At 35.3% G+C, this 22,364-nt stretch overlaps 1 pseudogene; it reads left to right on the top strand.

Annotated features, from left to right (window-relative positions):
- The first annotated feature begins 1,913 nt into the window (after window positions 1–1,913).
- LOC121207968 (pentatricopeptide repeat-containing protein At3g42630-like) lies at window positions 1,914–21,805 on the top strand (annotated as a pseudogene).
- Window positions 21,806–22,364: the final 559 nt, after the last annotated feature.

Raw genomic sequence — 22,364 nt, 5'->3', positions numbered from 1 at the left:
AGTGATTTTGGGCTCCCCTGTCTTAACTTTGGAAAATCACTAAAATTTGTACAAGAATAATTATGGGTTAGAATAGATATGACTAAGTTCTTAATGAATCTATTTTTAAGAGAAATAGACGGGAACATCATCCAAATCCCGTACTAAGAGATAAATTAATTTTAGTAAGGAAAGGTTGAAGTTGTCAAATAGCAGAACATGGGTAACTTTGAAGAATAAACTGTACTTATTGGCTTGACCAAAAATTCTGAAAATTTTATGGTAAGAAGATATGTGAGTCTATTATTAGGAAAAATTTGCGGATCTTAATTTAGAGTTCCGTAGCTCTAGTTATAAATAATTTAGCATTTATGACTTGAGTAGACAACTTGACTGGAATATGAGCAAATAGTGGAATTATGATTGTAATTCTTTGAAACCATGTTGAGGAATTGGTAGAAACATATTGATAAATTGCTTATTATTTTCATATGCACTTACTAAGCTTTAAGCTTACTCCCTCCTCTCCATTTCTTTAGTGTTGCCAGGTCGACTCAGGTTTGGAAATCTTCGGAGGTAGCTTCACACTATCAAGTCATCATTTTGGAAGTGTCGACTTATATATATATGTTAAGCTTTTACAAGTGAGTGGCATGTATAAAGACTTAGTTTTTATGTTAGATGTTATCATGAGTAGTCAAATGTATTGGCTTATGTTGATTCATTGTATATAGCCATGGGATGTGGCTTATAATGTTTTGGCTTATAAGCCTAATTATCCTTACTATTTGTTAATGCCTTACGATGTGATTATAATTGTTTACTATGAATCAATAGTATAACATATGTGTATGAGAATGCCTTAAGATCATTCGGGGTTGTCATGGCTATGGAATAAACACGTAAATTGGCATTAAGTTGATAATGATTGAACATGGACATTTGTTGAAAAGTAGAGATTAATTATTGGGTAATATGTTATGGTTTATTGTTAAAAACATACCTTAGTGAGGCATGCTAAATCATTAAAATGATGCTATGATATGTGTCCTTAAAGTGGCTAAGTTTGTGAAAGATTAAGGCAAAAAAAAAGGCTTGGAAAATAGCCTATGTGCTAGCCACACGGGTAGAGACACGGCCATGTGTCTTAGCCATGTGGAGAGCACGACCTGGCACACGGGCATGTGGCATGGCCGTGTGGTTCAATTTGTTTTGATGACATCATAAACAGAGAGTTACACTGCCTAATGACACGGGCGTGTGACCCTGTTTCATGAGAATTTTTCAAAGTCTTTCCAAAACTTTCCAAAGTTTTTGATTTAGTCCCAAACCACTTTTAATGCATGTTTAGAGCCTCGGTAGCTCGTGTAAGGGACATGTATGTGATTGAATGTTTTTAATTTAAAATAAAATTTTATGGCTAGGTTTTTTGAAATTGTGTATGTTTAAGTCTGGTAACACCTCGAACCTTGTCCCGGCATCGGATACAGGTAAGAGGTGCTACACGTAGGGGGCTCGAGTTGAGTCCTTGGCATCTGATACTATTCTGAATTTGGATACTAGCGAGACGCCGATATCACTTACGACAGAGATGTGATCTGGGACTCATGATCGTACGGCTGGGGAGACGCACTATCTTAAGCTATGTTATGGGTTTTGGAGAGCCCAACATTGGATCTAGAGGCCGTGGGTCTGTTACGAAATGACTCTGGTCCAATGAGGTTGAGTTTTTCAGGGGTGTCGCTAGAGTCGCCCCTAACATGGTCGAGTAAAGGATGGAGGCCACAGAGAGAATTATGGATGACCTAGATTTTACTGCTGAGTAGAAGTTTAAGGGGGTTGTTTCTTTATTACGTGATGAGGCATACCAGTGGTGGCTCACGGTTAAAAAAGGCACTCAGCCCGACCGATTGACCTGGGATTATTTTAAGACAATGTTCCAAGGTATGTATGTGGGGGCTAGCTACATTGATACCAGAAGGCATGAGTTTTTTAATCTCACCGAGGGAGACCATTCAATGGCTGAGTATGAGGCCAAGTTCTTGAGGTTGAGCCGTTATGTGCGAGGCATGGTGGCGACTAAGTATGAGCATTATGTCTAGCTTGAGGATGGTTTCAGGGATAGTTTGCGAGTTCTGATAGCTCCGCAGAGGGAGCGTATTTCTCTGTTCTAGTTGGGAAGGTAAAGATCACCAAGGAGGTTAAGCGCGACGAGTGCAAAAATCAAGAGAAAGGAAAGAATAAGAGGGAATTGGAGCCTTCGAATTCTGGGATGAGGCCTAAGAAAAAGGCCAGATCTGATGGGCCAGTGAAAGTTGGGCCTCCTGTTGCACCTATTGGGGTGGCGTTGCATGGGCACTGTGGTAGACGCCATCCGGGTGAATGTTGGAGGACTACTGGGGCATGTCTAAGATGTGTTCAATTGAGCACCGTGTTAGAGATTGTGGGGATTCTTAGGTTAAAGACATTAGAACAGTGAGAGATTTTCCAGATGTGTTTCCTGAGGAGCTACGGGGATTACCTTCGAGCCGTGAGGTAGAGTTTAGGATTGAGTTAATTTCTGGTACAGCTCTAGTGTCTATCACACCTTACCGAATGGCACTGAAAGAGCTGACAGAACTTAAGGCTCAGATTCAGGAGTTGTTGGATCGTGGGTTCATTGGTCCCAGTGTGTCTCCGTGGGGAGCACCTGTTCTTTTCGTGAAAAAGAAAGATGGGACAATGAGGATGTGTATCAACTACTGTCAGTTGAACATGTTAAAGATCAAGAATAAGTACCCACTTCTGAGGATAGATGACTTATTCGATCAGTTCAGAGGGGCCTCTGTGTTTTCTAAGTTCGATCTGCGTTTAGGCTATCATCAGTTGAGAGTTAAGGAGGCTGATGTGAATAAGACAGCATTTAGGACTCGGTATGGATATTACAAGTTCTTAGTTATGCCCTTTGATTTGACTAATGCACCAGTGGCATTTATGGATTTAATGAACCGAGTATTTCAGGCCTACTTGGATCAGTTTGTAGTGGTGTTCATCGATAATATTTTGGTGTATTTTAAGAAAGAGGATTAGCACGATGAGCATATCCGAGTGGTTTTATAGGTTCTTCTTGAGAAATAGTTGTATGCGAAGTTCAGCAAGTGTAGGTTCTGGCTTCAGGAAGTGACATTTCTAGGTCATGTTGTTTCTGCTGAGGGGATACGAGTCAATCCTCGTAAGATTGAGGCTATGTTGAGTTGGAAATAGCTAAAGAATGTGTCTAAAATCCATAGCTTTCTGGAGCTGGCAGGATATTATCGACATTTCGTAGAAGGGTTCTCCTTAATCGCAGCTCCGTTGACTAAGCTTCTGCGTAAGGGAATTCCTTTCATTTGGATTGATGTACAGTATGAGAGCTTTGATAAGCTCAAAATTGTTCTGATATAGGCTCCTATTCTGATATAGCCTGAGCCTGGTAGAGACTTCGTGGTATATTGTGATGCGTCGCATGTGGGTCTGGGTTGTGTTCTGATGCAAGATGGAAAGGTAGTTACTTATGCGTCTCGACAGCTCAAGACTCATGAGGCTAATTATTCAACGCACGATTTAGAGTTGGCAGCGGTAGTCTTCGCTTTGAAAATCTGTACGGGGAGAAGTGTACTATCTACACTGATCACAAAGCCTCAAATATCTCCTCACTCAAAAGGAGTTAAACCTTAGGTAGCGTAGATGGGTTGAACTGCTTAAGGATTATGACTACACTATCGAGTATCATCCTGGTAAGGCCAATGTGGTGGCCGATGTGTTAAGCCGTAGGGTTATGACTGATCTCAAAGCAATGTTCGCTCGACTTAATCTCTTCGACGATGAGAGTCTATTGGTAGAGCTTCAAGTTAGACCGACATGGATTGATCAGATCAGAGATAAACAAATAGGGGATAAGTCTCTTGAGTTGCGTTTCTGTCAGGCTAAAAGTGGTGTTACTACAGATTTTGGGATTAATAAGGATGGGGTATTGTGTTTCTGCGGTCGGATTTGTGTACCAAATGATGGGGATTTGAGATAGTCGATTCTGAGGGAAGCGCATAGTAGCCCTTATGCTATGCATTCAGGCCGGAACAAGATGTACTGAAATCTGCGGGAATTATACTGGTGGCCAGGGTTGAAGCGTGAGGTTATTGACTTTGTTGCTCACTACTTGACTTGTCAGCAAGTTAAGGCTAAGCATCAATTACCTTCAGGTTTGCTAAGCCGGTTAAGATACCGTTATGAAAATGTGAGCAAGTAACGATGGACTTCGTTAGTGGGTTGCCTCTAACACCCACTAAGAAGGATTCTACCTAGGTCATCGTGGATCGATTGACCAAAGCTGCTCACTTCATCCCAGTTAGGACTAACTTCTCTCTACAGAAATTGGCTAAACTCTACATCTCTGAAATGGTGAGGCTCCATGGGGTACCTGTCTCGATCATTTTCAGTAAGGATCCTCATTTCACGTCTTGGTTCTGAAAGAAGCTGCATGAGGCTCTAAGTTCGAGGTTAGACTTCATTACTACTTTCCATCCTCAAACAGATGGTCAATCGGAGAGGGTGATTCAGATATTGGAGGACATGTTAAGGAGATGTGGTATCGATTTTCGAGGCAGTTGGGAGGAGTACTTGCCTTTGGTAGAGTTTGCCTACAATAACAGCTACCAGTCTAGCATTCAGATGGCACCTTACGAGGCCTTGTACGGTCGTAAGTGTCACACTCCCTTGTGCTAGACTGAGTTGGGCAAGCGACGTATTCTAGGTCCAAAGTTGGTTTCTGAGACTGAGGACAAGGTCCGTTTGATTCGAGATCGATTGAAAGTGGCTTCTGATAGGTAGAAGTCCTATGCAGATCTGAAGTGTTGAGAGGTAGAGTATTTTGTGAGAGACTTCATTTTTCTCAAGGTCTCGCCATGGAAGAAGTTTCTGAGGTTTGGTCGTAAGGGTAAGTTAAGCCCTAGATTTATCGGATCATACCTGATTCTGAAATGAGTAGGGCCAGTCGCCTATCAATTAGAGCTACCTCCAGAGTTAGATTGGATTCATGACGTGTTCCACGTCTCTATGCTGAGGCGCTATCGCTCTGATCCCACGCACATCATTCCAGTTGAGGAGATCAAGGTTAAGTCAGATTTAACATTTAAGGAAGAGCCGGTTCAGATTTTAGATCGTGATGTTAAGGTTCTGCGAAGGAAGTCTATCCCCTTAGTGAAGGTGCTGTGGCGGAATCATAGCATTGAGGAGGTGACGTGGGAGCCTGAGGATGCGATATGTCAACAATATCCTCATCTGTTCTGATCAGGTAAATTTTGAGGCCGAAATTTTCTTTTAGGGGCTAGAGTTCTAACGCCCCAAGTTCAAGCCTTGTCTTTGGCAAATTTTGGCTTTTTCGTGAATTAAGTCTTAACTGCTAGCACAAAAGGCTTATATTAAGTTATGTGTAATTTTATTTCAGAATGGGCATGCTAGTGGTTAAGTGGAGTGTTGGTTTGTTAAGGGTTCTGTGTTCGAATCCCTTCACGAGCAAGGGAGTTTTATTTTTGTTTAGCTCTGCGTTGGTGTTTCAGTGCAGTTGGAATTCTATGTTTTGGGTTAGTGGGGAGATAATTAAGGAATTTGGGAAACTATCAGTTTTAATTTTAATCTTTTTCAAAATTTCAGTTTCTACAAAATTCTCTCTGCTGTGCTGTCGAATTTTTCATTATTTTTTCTTCTTTTCTTTTGTTTTCTTTCGTTCCTTCATCGTGTCTGATGATTGAACTCGATCGTTTCGATAAGTTTTCGTGTTGCCACTTCCTTTCGTTTCGTAGTTGGTTCTCAGCAAATGATTGTTTTGGCTCTTTTGGTTTAGGCGAAAATCAAGAACCAGCGGGTGCTTCACGAACGGTTTGAGTGTTAGGGATTTTTTTCGTTGTCGATAAGTGTTTAGAGTACGTTTTAATATTTTAACGGTTCGATTATGAAATATTTCAGTTTAATGTTCGCTCGTGCTACTAAAGTTGGACCTTGGCAATGTCAATCATAGGGTCTGGATTACGAGATTGCATTTTGAGAGCGAAAATGAACCAGGTGTGTACCTAAAAACACAAAAAACGAGAATCAACAGAAGCAAAAAAATAAAACTATCGACGCCATACGGGAGTGTGGTCGCCCGTGTGGTAGGCCGTGTGGCAGCACATGGGCGTGTGATCGACGAACCAGGCCGTACGCGCGTGACACGGGTGCATGACACGGCCGTTAGAGGACAAGCGAGGTTGTGTGGGAGACACGGGCTTGACCAATTGGTCCGTGTGGGCCCACACGAGCGTGTAGAATTCTGGGCCAGGTTGTGTGATCCATACGGCCAAGGCCAATTTGGGCTGTGTGGGTCACACCAGAGTGTGGGCCCACACAGGCAGGCCACATAGGCGTGTGAGCCCAATTTTTTGAAAAAACTCTGAAAGGTTGCTCGGGTCACCCAAGTCGACTGGTACCTATTGTAGGGTCAGTAAGAGTTACTTGACCCCTGATTACCCAATTTGATTTTGTGATATATGTGCTTTTGCGTGTTACTCTTAGCAGGTAGACTGATTTGTATGTATGATCTGTTATTGCATATTTGTATGTCATGTATTGTATGCTACATTGCATCGGGGTTGGGTTGCTGTATCTGGAGGAAGTGTTCTAAAAGGCTCCTAAGCCTGATATCTGGTCGCACAGCTGTAATTATCTGATTATGTGTAGCATTCTAGTACAGCATGGTGTGTAGGGATGGGTGGGTCGACTTATCCCCACATGGTGTGTAGGGTTGGACAGAGCCAGTGTGTAAAGGTTAGTAGGTAGGACTCTGTTATTTTGTTCTATATCTAAGTGGGCTAAGGTCCACACCGATTCTGTAAAGGGCTCAAACCCGAACTATGTACAAATACATGACTATTTTCAAATATATGCTATGTGTATAATTTCTGTGGAGATTACACACTGAGTTGCGAAAACTCACCCTTTTTCTGTCTAACCCATATAGGTAATCCCCAGACTTGACGGTTCGGTGCAGCGGAGGACTCGATGGTGGTCACACATATTTAGACTGTTTTAAATCGGTATTTAATTCTTAATTATTTTTTGGGTTATTTTGATGTAATATGGGGACTTTATGGATTGTTGGACTTTATATGGGTTTTTAAATTGTTTATAGGATTTTAGTCTTAAATACGAACGGTTTTCCAAAGACGAATTTTTATTAAAATGATTTTGTGTAAAAGAAATGTTTAAACTTAAATCAGTTAGTCCTCGCTTTTCCTAAATTAATAAAAAGATAATAAATGGAACAGTCTTAGGGTCCAAGCGTTTCAAATATACACTCATATAACATCGCTAGATTCGACTATAACGACTAGGCTGAGTTTGGGGTGTTACAATTTGAGTTATGGTTAAAGTCTAGGGTTTTGACCCATGATGAACATGTGTGTAGTTTGATGATTAATGGTAGAAAATGCATGTTTATGGCTAGAGAAACGATTTTTTGCTAAGTGATTTTCGATGAAAATGCCTAAAAGGACTAATTTGTAAAAGTTATAAAATATGTCATAAAAGTGTGTTTTAATGGAAATTGTAGGCTATTATACTTATGAAAATGGTTCGGCTAGGCTTAAAGTATATATAAATTCAATGAAAATCATTTTACAAGCTTAGGGTAAAAAGTGTAAATATGACAAAGTTTAGGGGTAAAAATGTAATTTTTTGCAAAATGTGATTTTTGGGCTGGATTGATTAGTAAAATGATTAAATAAGTTAAATGTGGTTTTTTAGATCAAGAAAAATGAAGTTCGAGTCTATATTGAGGGAAAAACAAATATTGGACAAATAGGTCCTTTTTGACATTGCCGCATTTGAAGTAAGTTTGTATGTGAATAATGCAAATAATGCAATGCTATATTTATGTTTTAAATTGATTTAATATTATATGATTTATATGATTGATATTATGAGTAAGTTCGATAATGCCAAGATAACAAAGAAGTCCCGGTTGAACCTTAGGAATAGATAGGATACAAATGTCATGACATTAAGGCTATGTGTGATCCCATGTAAGACCATGTCTGGGACATGGCATTGGCATCGGTATATGTGATCCCATGTAAGACCATGTCTGGGACATGGCATTGGCATTGATATATGTGATCCCATGTAAGACCATATCTGGGATATGGCATTGGCATCTTACTATGTGTATGAGAATTCCCGAGTATCCTTTAGTATTCCAAGTGGTTCAACGAGAAATTCAAAGATTTTACCAAAGTTGACAAAGTAAATTATTATGATACAAGTTGGTATAGGTATGTACGTAAAGTTTATAAGCATTGGCTTCATGATATTATGAATTCATGATCACTATGAAGGTGACTTTAAGTTAACCATGTGAGTATTGGTTTATGTGTATGATGATTTAATACATGGTAAAGTTGATTGATACTTATGAAAAAGGGCCTTTAGGCCAAATGGAATTGAGATATGAAATGTTTTATTTCCTTGATTGTGACTTAATGACAATGAAATGAAGGAAAGATTAATATTAATGTCTACTTAAAATATTTATGAAATCTTGTGATTAAGTGTTTATGTTTATGATGTGTAAATTCATGGTAAATTCAGTTAAGAGTTTAAATCATTGAAAGATGGTAAGCTCTGGGCTTGAAAATATGAATACACATAATTGATGTACATGTTACTAGAAGGCTTGAAATGATTTGTTAATGATTATAATAGTATTTTATATTGGAGAGATTATGAATGTTTGGCAAATATTAAGATGCATTAAATTATGCTTATAAATTGAAGGGGGTAAGCATCATGATTGAGTAAGTTATGTCTAAGAAGATTTAATGACGTTTATATTGTGTTATGTTATGTTAGTTGTATGAAAAATGTATTGTCATTGGTGCTTATTATTTGCATATGAACTTACTAAGTTTTGTAGCTTACTCCCCTTCCTTTCACATATCTTATAGGGTTTTATGCTAGCTCAAGTGGAGATCGCCGGAGATGCTATCACACTATCAAGCTATTATGTTGGGTATAAGTGAATGTAAACCCCTTTGAGTTTATTGCATGTATAAGGACTTAGTCATTTGGTGTATGAGTCATTATGATTTTGTTAAATACATTAGCTTGTGATGGTTAAAGGTTGGATGTAATTTGTAGCCATGCAAATTGGCTTATATTGGCTAAATGGTTGTAAGCCCATATAATTATGTATGTGCATATGTCAATGTTTTATGATCTGGTTTATATTTGCTTGATATATGATGGTTATGATTTTATTCATATGTTAATGCCCTTTGAGTGTGAATTTAGCATGAAATGATTTGGCAAGGCCTAATGTTATAATGCATGATAGATGATGGTATGAAATTGATACGTTATTGCTTGATTGCAGCCGTTTTTAAATGCATTTATATGCTTAAGATTGTGCCATATGATGTAGTGTGAATATATGCAAGTGAGGGCGGCAAAATGGTTTGGGAAATAGCCTTGTATTTGTCCACACGGATAGACACACGGGCATGTGTCTAGGCAGTGTGTGACACACGGTCTGCCCCACGGGCATGTGTTCCTGTTGTGTGTCCCCTACACCCTGATTTTGAAAAAAAAACAAACCAACAGAAAGTCCAGAATTTAGCACACGAGTAGAGACGTGGGCATGTGTTTCAGCCGTGTGGAGGACACGACCTAAGCACAAGGGCGTGTGATTTGGCCGTGTTTCCTCATTTTTATGATGACGTCATAAATAGAATGCACCCTTAGATGAACACGGCCTGAAGCACGGGCGTGTCCCTTCACCCACACGGGCATGTGGATTTGTTTTATGATGAAAATTTTCTAAGTTTCCCCAAACGTTTTCAAAGTTCTCGGTTTAGTCCTAAACCACTCCGAACACATGTTTTGGGCCTTGTAGGTCCGCAATATAGACAATATGATTTTTTTTGAATGGTTTTAATTTGGATGGATTTTCATGACCCGGAATAGTATGATTTCTTGTTTTGAGCCCGGTAACGCCTCGAACCCTGTTTCGGCATTGAATACGGGTACGGAGTGTTACAGGAAAGGCTGGTCATATTGCTAAAAGTTTATGGGTGATCAAAAATAGAGAAAAACTACAGCTATTCAATCACATGTTGCAACATATCAAAGAACAATACTTTACAGCAACATAAATGCAATAAGATATAAGGCAAACCAATATGTTTTTACTATGGAATGGTTAACCATATCAAGCCACATTATTATAGGATGTTAAATGATTACAAGTTTGTCCTGGTCAGGTTTAGGGTGTCACATGAATATAGTTTAGGGAAGAATGCCACATGTACTTGTCATGCATATATTGATTATTAATGATTGATATCGGAAATTAAAAACTTTGTATGTTTTTAAAATACTGAATGGGAGAAGGCCCTTAAACAAGACCTATGGCCTCCATCAAGGGTCTCTTATGATGGCATGAAATGAACCTACCCCAAGGTAGATGTTGTCATGCAGATTTCACTAAGGAGACTTCCTAAAAGTAAACAGAATTTTTTTTATGATCATATGATAGTTGGACCGACCCCTGTGGTAGATATTATCATGCAATACGTTAAGAAATTATGTTGCAATTCCATTATTAAAAGTCAAGATCAAGCCATCTTTATATAAAAATGCAACAAAAACTAAGTTTCTTTTGACACTTGATATATAGAAAATGGCTTTTAAAATGATCTTTCTAAAATTATCAAAATAAAGATGTGCATCTCCCACTACTTCAACTACCACACTTGTCCCATTCCCAATCCGCAATGATAAGTTTTTATCTCTAAGCCCAAATATATACCCGAAACTACTATACCCGGTTTAGGGATATTACTGTTCACATTCATTTATTCATAAAAATCAACAATTTTGATTCCCCTACAGTTTTTCTTTTAAGGGAAAAATCAAATAAGTGAATGTGAATTGTGCACGAGGTAGGATCCCAAGAAAGGGAGGTGAGTCGTATTCCACCGCTTAAAAACCAAGCCTTTCCCTGTTGAATCCAATCCTAGACATGCACCTTCTAGTTACAACACTTATTATCTTTAGGTGATCAATTGTGGATCACCTCATACATTAATTTATCATAATTATATTATTAATAATTACTAAGTCGATATAAAAAGAGATGGGTGATAAAAAAAATTTGTAATTCAAGGTTTTCATGGTTCTATTTTCTAGAAGATAAATGAAAAACAAGATTACACAGTTTTTCACCACAAGGTATTCCTTGGGTCTTTGACCGCCATCGCTTCATCTTCTCCTTATTATGGACTCCTTTTTGAAAAAAAAATTACATTTATGTCCTATATCCTTTTCCAGCTCACAAGAATTCTATATATAAAAATAACCCCATGTGGAGATGATAGCCCATGGTTTGTTTCCTAAGAACCACAACATTGGCAAAAATAATAATTATATAATAAATGTATAATATCACATTCATTCACATACATTCCCCTAAACATGCAAATAATTATAAGAATGTCACATCTTATCAAATATTAATCAAACAAAATGAAAAGAGAGATTCAATCTCAGTTTATACCATAAACATAACACAACCTGGCTCTTGATACTAATTGTTGGAAAATATTCAGTTTGAAAATGATTTTCTTACATAACGAAAAATTAGAATTTTAAAAACCGACACTGTTTGTGATATTTACAGCTATAAACCTTAGACCGAAATCGTACTTGTGTTTTCGGATAAGCGGATCTTTGATGTTTTCCAACTTTCAACCAAACAATCTTCTCCTTTATTCTTGTACCACAAACTACTTCGAGTGTGGGTTTGAACAAATTGAATCAAAACTCAGAACTAGGAAAAGTTTTTTTTCTTTTAGAGTGAACGAAAATTCTCTCTTCTTTAATAGAAACCGATAAATTTATTATTCTGGAAAAATATATTTGATAGTTGAGAATAAATTCTCTCTACTTTTCAACAGAGTAACAATCTCTCAAAGTTGTGTAAATAGATCTACCGGTACCATCATTTATAAGAAGAGAATGTATAACTATTGTTGAATTGTATTATAGTTTTATTTCAAATAGAAAAATAATTTCCTAGTCCAACTAAGAAGGGAGAGGGGCTAATAGAGTATGCTTTCCTTTATATATATTATGATGGGGATTCGAGCCTCTCTCACATCGGGTCCAATTACGAATACTTACGGAGCCTTTTGACTTAGTACTTTGTAATGTGATTCAACCTGATTCTATTTTTCTATTTTCCAAAATAAACTTTAATATTCTATATTAAATAATTTTCTCATTCCTATTTTACCCCTAATAAAATTTTGATGATTTTACCCTGGTAAAATTTCGAGAAAATATGTTTAATATTTTATAACTCAATATGTTCACTATGACCGAATGATTTATTTTTATTTCCAGGCTTCAAAACAGCTTAAAACATAAACTCATTCTTTTGTTCATTTTTAAGTAATCCATATAGAATGCAAATAGACCATTTCCATTTCCATTGTTGGAAACCTATATTTATTTTCAAATAATTCCATTTTTCATTTCAGAAAAAACCATAATCATTCCTAAATGTTTTTCATTTCTCTTTTCCTATTTATTCTATTTATTTTTTATTCAAATTCACAATTTATTTTTGGTTTCAATGAACTAACGAAGGGACTGATTGGAAATATGTATTTAAGGCTCAAATGCAGTTTGTATGACATTGTTGTGTGTTTTCTACTAGAATTGAAACCAATAGATATTTTGATCAATGAACCTCAATTTTAATTGGAAGAATATGGTCATATTTGAAGTGGAAGATTTGTGAATTTTTTAATCAGTCTCGCATTTTATTTGCTATTAAGGTGGTGTATATTAATTTATGTATCGAATAATGCATATTCGGTTTTTTTCATATTGCTAGGTACTTGCACTCATCAATAAGGATTGGGATAGATTTTCTTTAAAATAGTTAAAAAACTATAATGATGTGTATATGATATGTATGATATGATAATGGATTTTGATTGAAACATTCGGCTAATATCTAAATGCATGACTTGGTAGCAATTTGGATGTAATTGAATGGAAGATGTTGATTTATACTACAAAGTAGTTTATTTGAAATGTTTTTTTTCTATTTCTTTTATCAACTTCCTCCTACCATAGTCCCTCTTCTCCATCTTGTCTCTGCAATAAGTCTTTTTTTCATCTCTTTTCATTCTCACCCAGCCCCGTGTCCGATGTTTTATTTAACTGATCTCAGCAGTATTTCGTGTTGGATCATGTCGACACGGGTAATGCACCCCAAATTGCCTAGTCTGGGTAACGGACGTTGTGGTTGCCGATGTGTGGGCCTTTTGAAGGTTACTTGTCCCTTTCACCCCTGCAGGTCAGGAGTTTGATTAATTCGATATCTTTTGTGGTGAAATTGGATTGATATTTGTGCATTGTATTTTGTGGTGGTTGATATGACTTCAGTATCATTTTATACAAACTACTGAGATTCTTGTGACTTTTATAGGAAAAATGAGTGCCTCTGATGCCAAAATTTGATAGAATTCACAAAAAAGTTGATTCTTGATTCGCTTTTGTGAAAGAATGAACTGTGATTCCGTTTATGTTTTGGCAATTGAAAGTTGTTTTTGAGGATTATATTAGTCTTTATGGAAATTTGGAAGCATGAGTTCTTTTAAGATGCAAAAGCTAATAACATTTGTGAAGAATTAAGTCAATATCATAAAATGATTATCCCCTTATGTCGAACAATTTTTTTTCTGTATTGGCAAAATACCGTTTAGTGTTATTTTGGCTTCTTACATTTGCATCCTGAAACAAAAATGCAAATTGAATGAGTTCATAAACCTATCTTGGTATAGAAATGAAAAACCGTGCAAACTTGAATTCTAATATTTAACATATTTGGATATTCGATGGATAGTGTTATTTTATTTGGATTTGAAGTTGGATGATAATTGTAAATGCCCAAATTTGACCGGGCCCAATAAACCTTAAACATCTAAACATTACAAATGTCAACAGCCCAAACCATTAAAAAAAACCAAATTTATTTGGCCCAATAATAAAAAAACCCTAAAGCCCGTTTAGCCCACAACATTTTCAACTCAGAAAACCCTAGGTGCCGCTGCCCATGTGCGTCGTACCAGCAACCTCCACATCTTTTGTTCACCCACGTGACGTCTGACAACTTTCAACCACCCTCTAGCCCAGTCCCATAGCTTCCAAAAACCTGCAAAGAACACAAAAGCAGAAATAGAGCAGAGAAATGGCAGCAAGCAACAATAGCAAAAACAATAGTAAAATAGGGACTTGTAAATCTACTATAAAGCCATGAAATCCGAAATGTAAAAGGGGGAGATATTAACTAAAAAAAACTAAAAGTTCACAAAAAAAAAGGTGATTTGTTCTCTGTTATCTATTTTATTTTTTTATTTTTATTTCTTTAAGTAAAAATATAAAAAAAAGAGAAAACTCAGCTGTTTCTCCGTGTCAAGTCATCATCGGAAGTTCTCCTCTCTTCGTGAAAGCCACGATAACTCTTTAGGGTTTGGGTTGCTTTGAAAGTGGAATACGAGAGATCAAAGGGCGAAAGGCCGAATCTTTCTCTCTTTTTTTTCTTTTCTAGGCTTTTGCATGTGATTTTAAAACTTTTTTTTAAAAAAAATGGTAGAAATTGCATTTTTGGGTTCCTCGGCCACCGTGTACGGCGGCGCTGTTGCCGGTGATCAGCGGCCACCACGGTGACGATCGGTCGGACCTTGACCAGATACTGGAGAGTGGGAGAGAAGTTGAGAGAAAACTTTTTTGTTTTTTGGTTTTTTTGAAATGAAAGAATAAAAATGAAATTTTTGTCAAAAAAATAACTTTTATAGTTATAAAAAACGGCGCCGTTTTGGGCCACTGCGCAGATGCCAAAACGGCTCGTTTTGGCCAGCCCGTTTTTGACCCGACCCGCAGGCTGAGGATCCTCGCGTTTTCGTTAAGTGAGTTATTTACAGCCCTGATCCCCACACTTTTATGGCGCTTTTCAATTAGGTCATTTTTGTTATTTTTTGTTTTTATAAATTTTACCTTTTAATTTTATTTAGTTTTTAATCGGGCCCTTACCCACTGATGCTTTGAAAAGGGCCTAAAAAAGGGATTTAATTGCTTATTTAGTCCCCATATGTGTTTGCGCACTTGATTTTGGCCCCTTGCTTTATTTTTTATTTAAGTTGTTGGTTTTATTATGGTTTTTTACCTTTAATTTCATTTCTATTTTGATTTAATCCCTAATTTGTTTGATTTCAACTCCTTTTCTCAAATTTATTGTTTATTTATATTTTAAAATTTTTTATTTTGTAACACCCCTTACCTATATCCAAGGCCGGAACAGAGTACGAGGCATTACCAGACTTAATAATACACATAGACGAAAACCGGGCCATAAAATTTCATTTAATTCAAAACTTTTCGAACACATGCATAACAAACAAAGCTAACTATATCATCACATCAAAACATAATACATGGCACGATTAATTAAACTTATAAACCATAATGGATAAGGACCACATCTCATGATTTTAAACGATAACTCAATGCAGACTGATATGTATGGTCAAAATCATAATAAAAATACATATCACAAACCAACTTTCTATACATGCCACTCACTTGATATTTCTAATATTTGAATTAATTTTCCCAAAAATGATAGTTTGATAGTGTGATTTTGCCTCCGACGATCTCCAACCCCGAGCCGACCTGCCAATACTAAAGAAATGGAGAGGATGGGTAAGCTTTACGCTTAGTAAGTTCATATGAAAATAATAAGCAATTACTACCATGCTTTTCAAGATAAAACACTATAATTGTACAATTACACATATTCAGGACAGGCTGTTTTCTAGAGTTACAGTTACTAAATCATTCATAACTGAAGCTACAAAACTCCAAATTTAGTTTTGTTAATTTTACTTGAAACTAGATTCATATATATTTCTCCCATAAAATTTCCAAGATTTTTGGTTTGTCCAATTAGTACAGTTTCTTAGTTAAAGTCTCCCCTGTTTCAGAGTATGACTACTCTAACCTCTGTGTACTACGAACCAAATTTCTCCCTGTACAGAATTCCAACGACCATGAAGTTTGTTTCCCTTAAAATTAGACTCAATAAGGAATCTGTCCATGTAAGATATGATTCTTAATAATTTTTTTACAATTTATGGTGAATTTCCAAATTCAGAACAGGGAATCTCAAATTCATTCAGACCCTGTTTCACAAGAATTCAAATATCACACAATATAGAATTCTTTTGCTTCCCATGTTTCTTTCATGTGAAAATAGACTCATTAAGATTTATTTTCATATATCATTTGCATTTTTATTTAACTTCCACAATTTTTAGTGAATTTTCAAAGTCATGCAGCAGCTGCTGTCCAACACTGTTTTACCACTAAAATTCAGTCTTACATAATTCCACTTAATCCATTTTGTCTTATCGAAATTCACCCAATTATCGAGCACATTGCTCATAATTTTTCATAAACATATACCTACACTTATTCATCATATAATCATGTTCAATTGTATTTTTACTTAATCGATTTTCCCGTTGAACTCTTCAGAATAATAACTGATACTCAATTGCCTGCACATATTTTCATACTTGTAGCCAAAGCTATCTGGTACGCATGGTAGCCTGCACATAGTACTACACATGCGACCAATTATCCGGTACATGTAGTAGCCTACACTTAGTACTACACACGTGACCAATTATCCGGTACACGTAGTAGCCTGCACTTAGTACTACACACGTGACCTAACCATCTGATACACGTAGTAGCCTGCACTTAGTACTACACACGTGATCACAGTTTTCGGGTACACATAGTAGCCTGCACTTAGTACTACACATGCGACCTCACAATAGATCATTCGTATCGTTTTTATTCCGAAGGTTCAATCGGGAAATTCCTCACTTTTCAACATTTTACTAAATTGTCCGTAATCAATTTAAATTCATAATTTACATCAAATAATCATTTGATAGGCAGCCACATTTCATATGATATCAAAATATAATAACATAAAAAGAATCGATAGATTATTTATGTACGAATTTACTCGAAGTGTCGATCTCACTATCCATAGTACCAATTGTCCATTCATAGTATAATAAGACACAACTCAAATATCAAATCAGCTTTTAAGAATTTACATAACATATATCACATATTTCATATATCACTTGTCATGTATCTTCATTTTCTTGCATTTCATGTAACATTCTTTCATGTCATATTTCCACATCATAAACACCATTCCATCAACTTTTCCAATATATTAAATCATAAAATATATGTGATAATAGTAAGAAATATAATTCAAACATAACATTGCATTATTATTATCATACGAACTTACCTCGATCCAGAAACAACAATTTACCATTTTAGTCCACAACCTTGTATTTTCCCGATTTAAGCCCGAATCTCGATTTCCTTCATCTATAATATCACATTTAGCCTAATAATTAGTCACACTATTCATACGGGTCCAAAAATCATATTTTTAAAAACTTTCATTTTGACCCCTAAACTTTTGCATATTTGCACTTTTGCCCCAAGGTTTAGAAATTAAACTTCATCCTATTTTCTTATGTTTTATGACATGCTGATCATTTTCCCTTCTATGGCAACATCAAATTCTCACTCTAACATGTACTTATGACTATTAGGTATTTTTACCGATTAAGCCATTTTGCTCGTTTTCACTTAAAACCGAGTAGCACAAGTTGTCTAACATCATTTAAAACCTCATATTATATCATAAAGCACCAAAATACACAGATTTCACCTATGGTTATTTTTCCAAATATGAACCCTAGGTTGAATTATTGCTAGCATAAGCTAAATCAAGTTACCGAGACTCCAAAAAAGTAAAAATCATTAAAAACGAGGCTAGAACGGACTTACAATTGCGCTTGGAAGCTTGGAAATCCTAGCCATGTAGTCTCCCTTGGTATACACGTCCATGGTGAAGAAGATGAGCAAAATTGGCTTTTAATTTTGTATTTTAATTCATTTTACCCCTAAATGACCAAAATGCCCTTACTACTATACTTTCCAAAAATTCCATTCATGTCCAATATTTGTCCATAAACTTTGAAATTGGTCAAATTCTATTTAAGACCTCCTAATTAATATTTCAAAGCAATTTCATACTAGAAACTTCTAGAATGCAAGTTTTGCAACTTATTCAATTTAGTCCCTAACTTCAAATTAAGCACTTTATGCATAAAATTTCTTCACGAAATTTTCACACAATCATGCAATCATATCATAGACCTCAAAAAATCATAAAATAATTATTTCTATCTCGGATTTGTGGTCACGAAACCACTATACCGATTAGGCCCTAATTCGGGATATTACATATTTTATTTATTTTTTAAATATCTCAGATACTATTTGTATTAAGCGTATTTATTTTATTTTTAAAATATCTCATATATTATTTATATTAAACTTGATTATTTTATTATTTTAGATCTTTTCATATGTGCTTTATTATTAAACTTATTTATTTTATTTATTATAAATCATTCATAATATTTATTTTGAACAATTTTATTATTATTTATTTTAAGTTTTTTTCATATGGTATTTGTTTTAAATTGTTTTACCGTATTATTTATTTTAATTCGTTTATTATTATTATTTTAAATTATTTTATATATTATTTACTCTAAATTGCTTTATAAATTATTTATTTAAAATTGATTTATACTTTATTTTAAAATGTATATATATTATTTATCTTGAACCATTTTCTATTACTCATATTAAATTTCTTCCATAGGTTATTTCTTTAAAATTTATATTATTTCATGTCAAGTGATTTCATATAGCTCTAATTTAAATTGTTTTATATTTTATTGGTTTTAAGTTGCTACATATATTGTTGTTTTAAGTCATTTTCATGTTGACTATCTTAATTTGTTCCATGTATTATTTCCTTCATCATATTTTACAATTGCTTCTTATTTTCTTTTATTTTGCCTTTGTGTTTATTTATTTTAATCGTTTATTAATTTAGATTTCATCATTGTTATCATTATTATTATTATTTTTGTGTCATTATCTTATGTTAGTTATTTTCTTATTTGGTCATTCATATCAAATAGTTAAGAAGGACAAATTATGTGATTATTGTGAACCATTTTTAGTATATTCACATTCTTATTATTTATTGACATAATAATCTTATTCACAAATTACCGTTCTAAATAAAATAAATACACATCGTTTTAAAATTTCATATTTGCTATTATTTCATAAAAAGAAAATTCTCTAATAAAGGCAATATTCCGTGTTTGGGAAATTCGAGAGATCGTGCCCTAACGTGCTGGGTTTCGATTTTTTTCGTTTGATCCAAATAATCGAATATCCTTTTGAAATTAAAATGCATGAGTTTTGAAAATCAAAAGACAAGCTTATTCTCAGTAATTTAAAATGTCGTGTCCTAACGTGTTGGATGTGACGTTTAATTACTTCAAGATAAGAAGGTTTTTAGTATCCGCTTCGATTTATTCAAATATTTTTGTAAAACGAACATTCATAAAAAGGTATGGTAAAAATTTGAAACAATGCAATATTTCGTGTTTGGAAATTTCGAGAAATCGTGCCCTACGTGCTGGGTTTCGATTTATCGTTTGACCGAACAACCGAATATCCTTTTTAAAACTTCAATGCATGAGTTTTGTAAATCATGAGATGATTTTGGTATCGAAGGTTCGAAATGTCGTGTCCTACGTGCTAGATGTAATATTTTATTTCTTCGGAACAAGAGAATCTTAATATCCACCTTGACTTATCCAAACATTCATAAAAAGGGATCATATTTTAAAATTTATTTTAAAATCTTTTCAACTTTTGACATCGAGACATTAATTAATCAATTAGGTACCAATTTTGGGCGTTACGAGGGTGCTAATCCTTCCTCATACGTAACCGACTCCCGAACCCATTTTCTCAAATTTCGTAGACCAAAATCGTTGTTTTAGTAAATCAAAATATTTTATTAAAATGACCAAATTTCTAAGTGATCCGATCACACCTAAACAAAAAGATTGGTGGCGACTCCTAATTTTCGTTTATCATTTTCAAAATTAAAGTCGACCCCCGTTTTTCAAAAAAATAGTTTCGACAATAATGTTTTAGTAATTATTAGATAATAGATGAATTTAAATATACTATAAATTTCTAAAAATTCAATTCAAAAACCTTAAAATATTAGTTATCCGATTATTTGTTGTCCATGTTCATATGATAAACTTCACTTCTTTCATTATTGATCTCTTTTTTTATTAAGATATAGATGGCCTAATTAGCCCCTTTTCGGCAACAAAAAATAAGTACACGTGGGAAGAAGTAGCCACTCTTTGACCAATTTTTGTTTTCCCTTTCTCAGACATGAGTTTAGGACCAAAATAGAAACTTGGTCTCTATTTAAGAGAACACTTCCAGCCTTCTTTATTTCCTCTCAAATCAAACCCTTTATCTCCGAACTTCAACAATAACCAACCTTTTTCCCGGAAGGTAATGTCGAAATTTGTCCTCTTCATTGTCAAGAGTTACTGCGCTTTTAACTTCCATTTAATTGATTTTGTCTCTTTGCTCGGTTTACTTGGTTGTGGGATTTATCTTGAAGATCATCTTGTGACGGGAGAGAGAAGGACGTATCCTTAGGAGAGAAACTTGGTAGATTGTGCTTCATTGGTTCGAACCTTAGTTAGAAAAAGGATGCCTCACATTGCTCATCAGCTTTTTCTAGAGTTAAATTCTCAAGGTTTGATACCCAACACTGCTACCCTTTCTGCTCTCATGCTTTGTTATGCAGATAATGGACTTTTTACCCAGGCTGAGGCAATATGGGCGGAAATGCTAAATACATCATCTTTTATGCCTGCAATTCCTCTGGTTTCAAAATTTTTGGATGCTTACGGAAATATAGGGCAATTTTACGGAGTACAGAAAATTTTGGATCAAGTAATTCTGCACAGGTTTAACTTGTTACCTGGCTATCACTTGCTTTGGAAAGCATGGCCAACTTGATTTAGTGGAGAAAAAATTAAAGGAAATGGTTTCAAGGAGCTTGGCCATAGATTCTGCCACTGGAAACGCTTTTCTTAGATATTATAGCATTTTTGGTTCCTTAACTGAGATGGAGTCTGCTTATGCTCGCTTTAAAAGGTCCAGACATCTGATAGATGAAGAAGGAATCAGAGCAATGTCATATGCCTACATCAAGGATGGAAAGTTCTACAAGTTGGGTGAATTTTTAACTGACGTGGGTCTTGGGAGGACAGATTTAGGCAAATCCCTTATGGAATCTCTTCCTATTATCTTTTGCTGCCAATTTCAAGATGAAAACCATGCAGAGAATTGCCTTCTCAAGAATGTCTATGTTCTGGGATCTCCATCTCAGCCTTGAACATATGAAACACCAAACCATTGTTCCCGATTTGGCAACTTATGGATGTGTAATAGATGCATACTTGGACACAAGGCTTGGAAGAAATTTGGATTTCATTTTGAGCAATATGAATGTTGATATCTCCAATAATATTAACAGATCCACTTGTGTTTGATGCTTTGGGTAAAGGGGACTTTCTGTCAAGTTCAGAAGCCTTTATGGAGTTAAAAGAGTCAAAAGAAATGGACCTATAGGCAACTAATTGCAGTTTATCTCAAAAAACAGTTTCGAAGAAATCAAATCTTTTGGAATTACTAAATATTGGTATGCTATTTGTGTTCTGATATGATTCCTTTAGTGGTTGGATAGCATTATGTTATTTCGATTCTGAAAGTTTCACTACCTTGGTATTCGAGGAAAATTCTATGGCTTGAACCCAAGGTGTCTCTCCTAGTCCTCAATCCTACATACCTGGTGGGCTTAGCTAAGTGGCATTGACTACATCTTGCTATGCTATTTGTTTCATGTCTGAATATATTTTGGATTTAGATGTCAAACATGGATGCTTTAAGTAAAGGTTGGCTTGATTAAGTTATAACCATTAATTAGTAACATTTTTATTTAATTTTAATTCTAAAATATCAATTAGAAAATAATATGATGACTATGAGAGGAGGAAAACGCAGGTGTTGAACTGGTGGAGTCTCCTTCTAGAGCCGACCTTGCTAAAATGGCCAAGGTGCAGTGAGTTTCCTTTTTTCCCATGCCTGGTTATTTCTCTCCCAATTTTCAAACATTTATATATCAGAATGACATGTTTTATAGTGTTTTACATGATCAAGTATGGCTATTTCACAACTAAAACTCTTTTGCTCCT

This window comes from Gossypium hirsutum, chromosome A10 (genome assembly GCF_007990345.1).
Source record: "Gossypium hirsutum isolate 1008001.06 chromosome A10, Gossypium_hirsutum_v2.1, whole genome shotgun sequence".
In the NCBI taxonomy this organism is placed as follows: Eukaryota; Viridiplantae; Streptophyta; class Magnoliopsida; order Malvales; family Malvaceae; genus Gossypium; species Gossypium hirsutum.
This window is presented reverse-complemented; position numbering and strand designations above follow the sequence as displayed.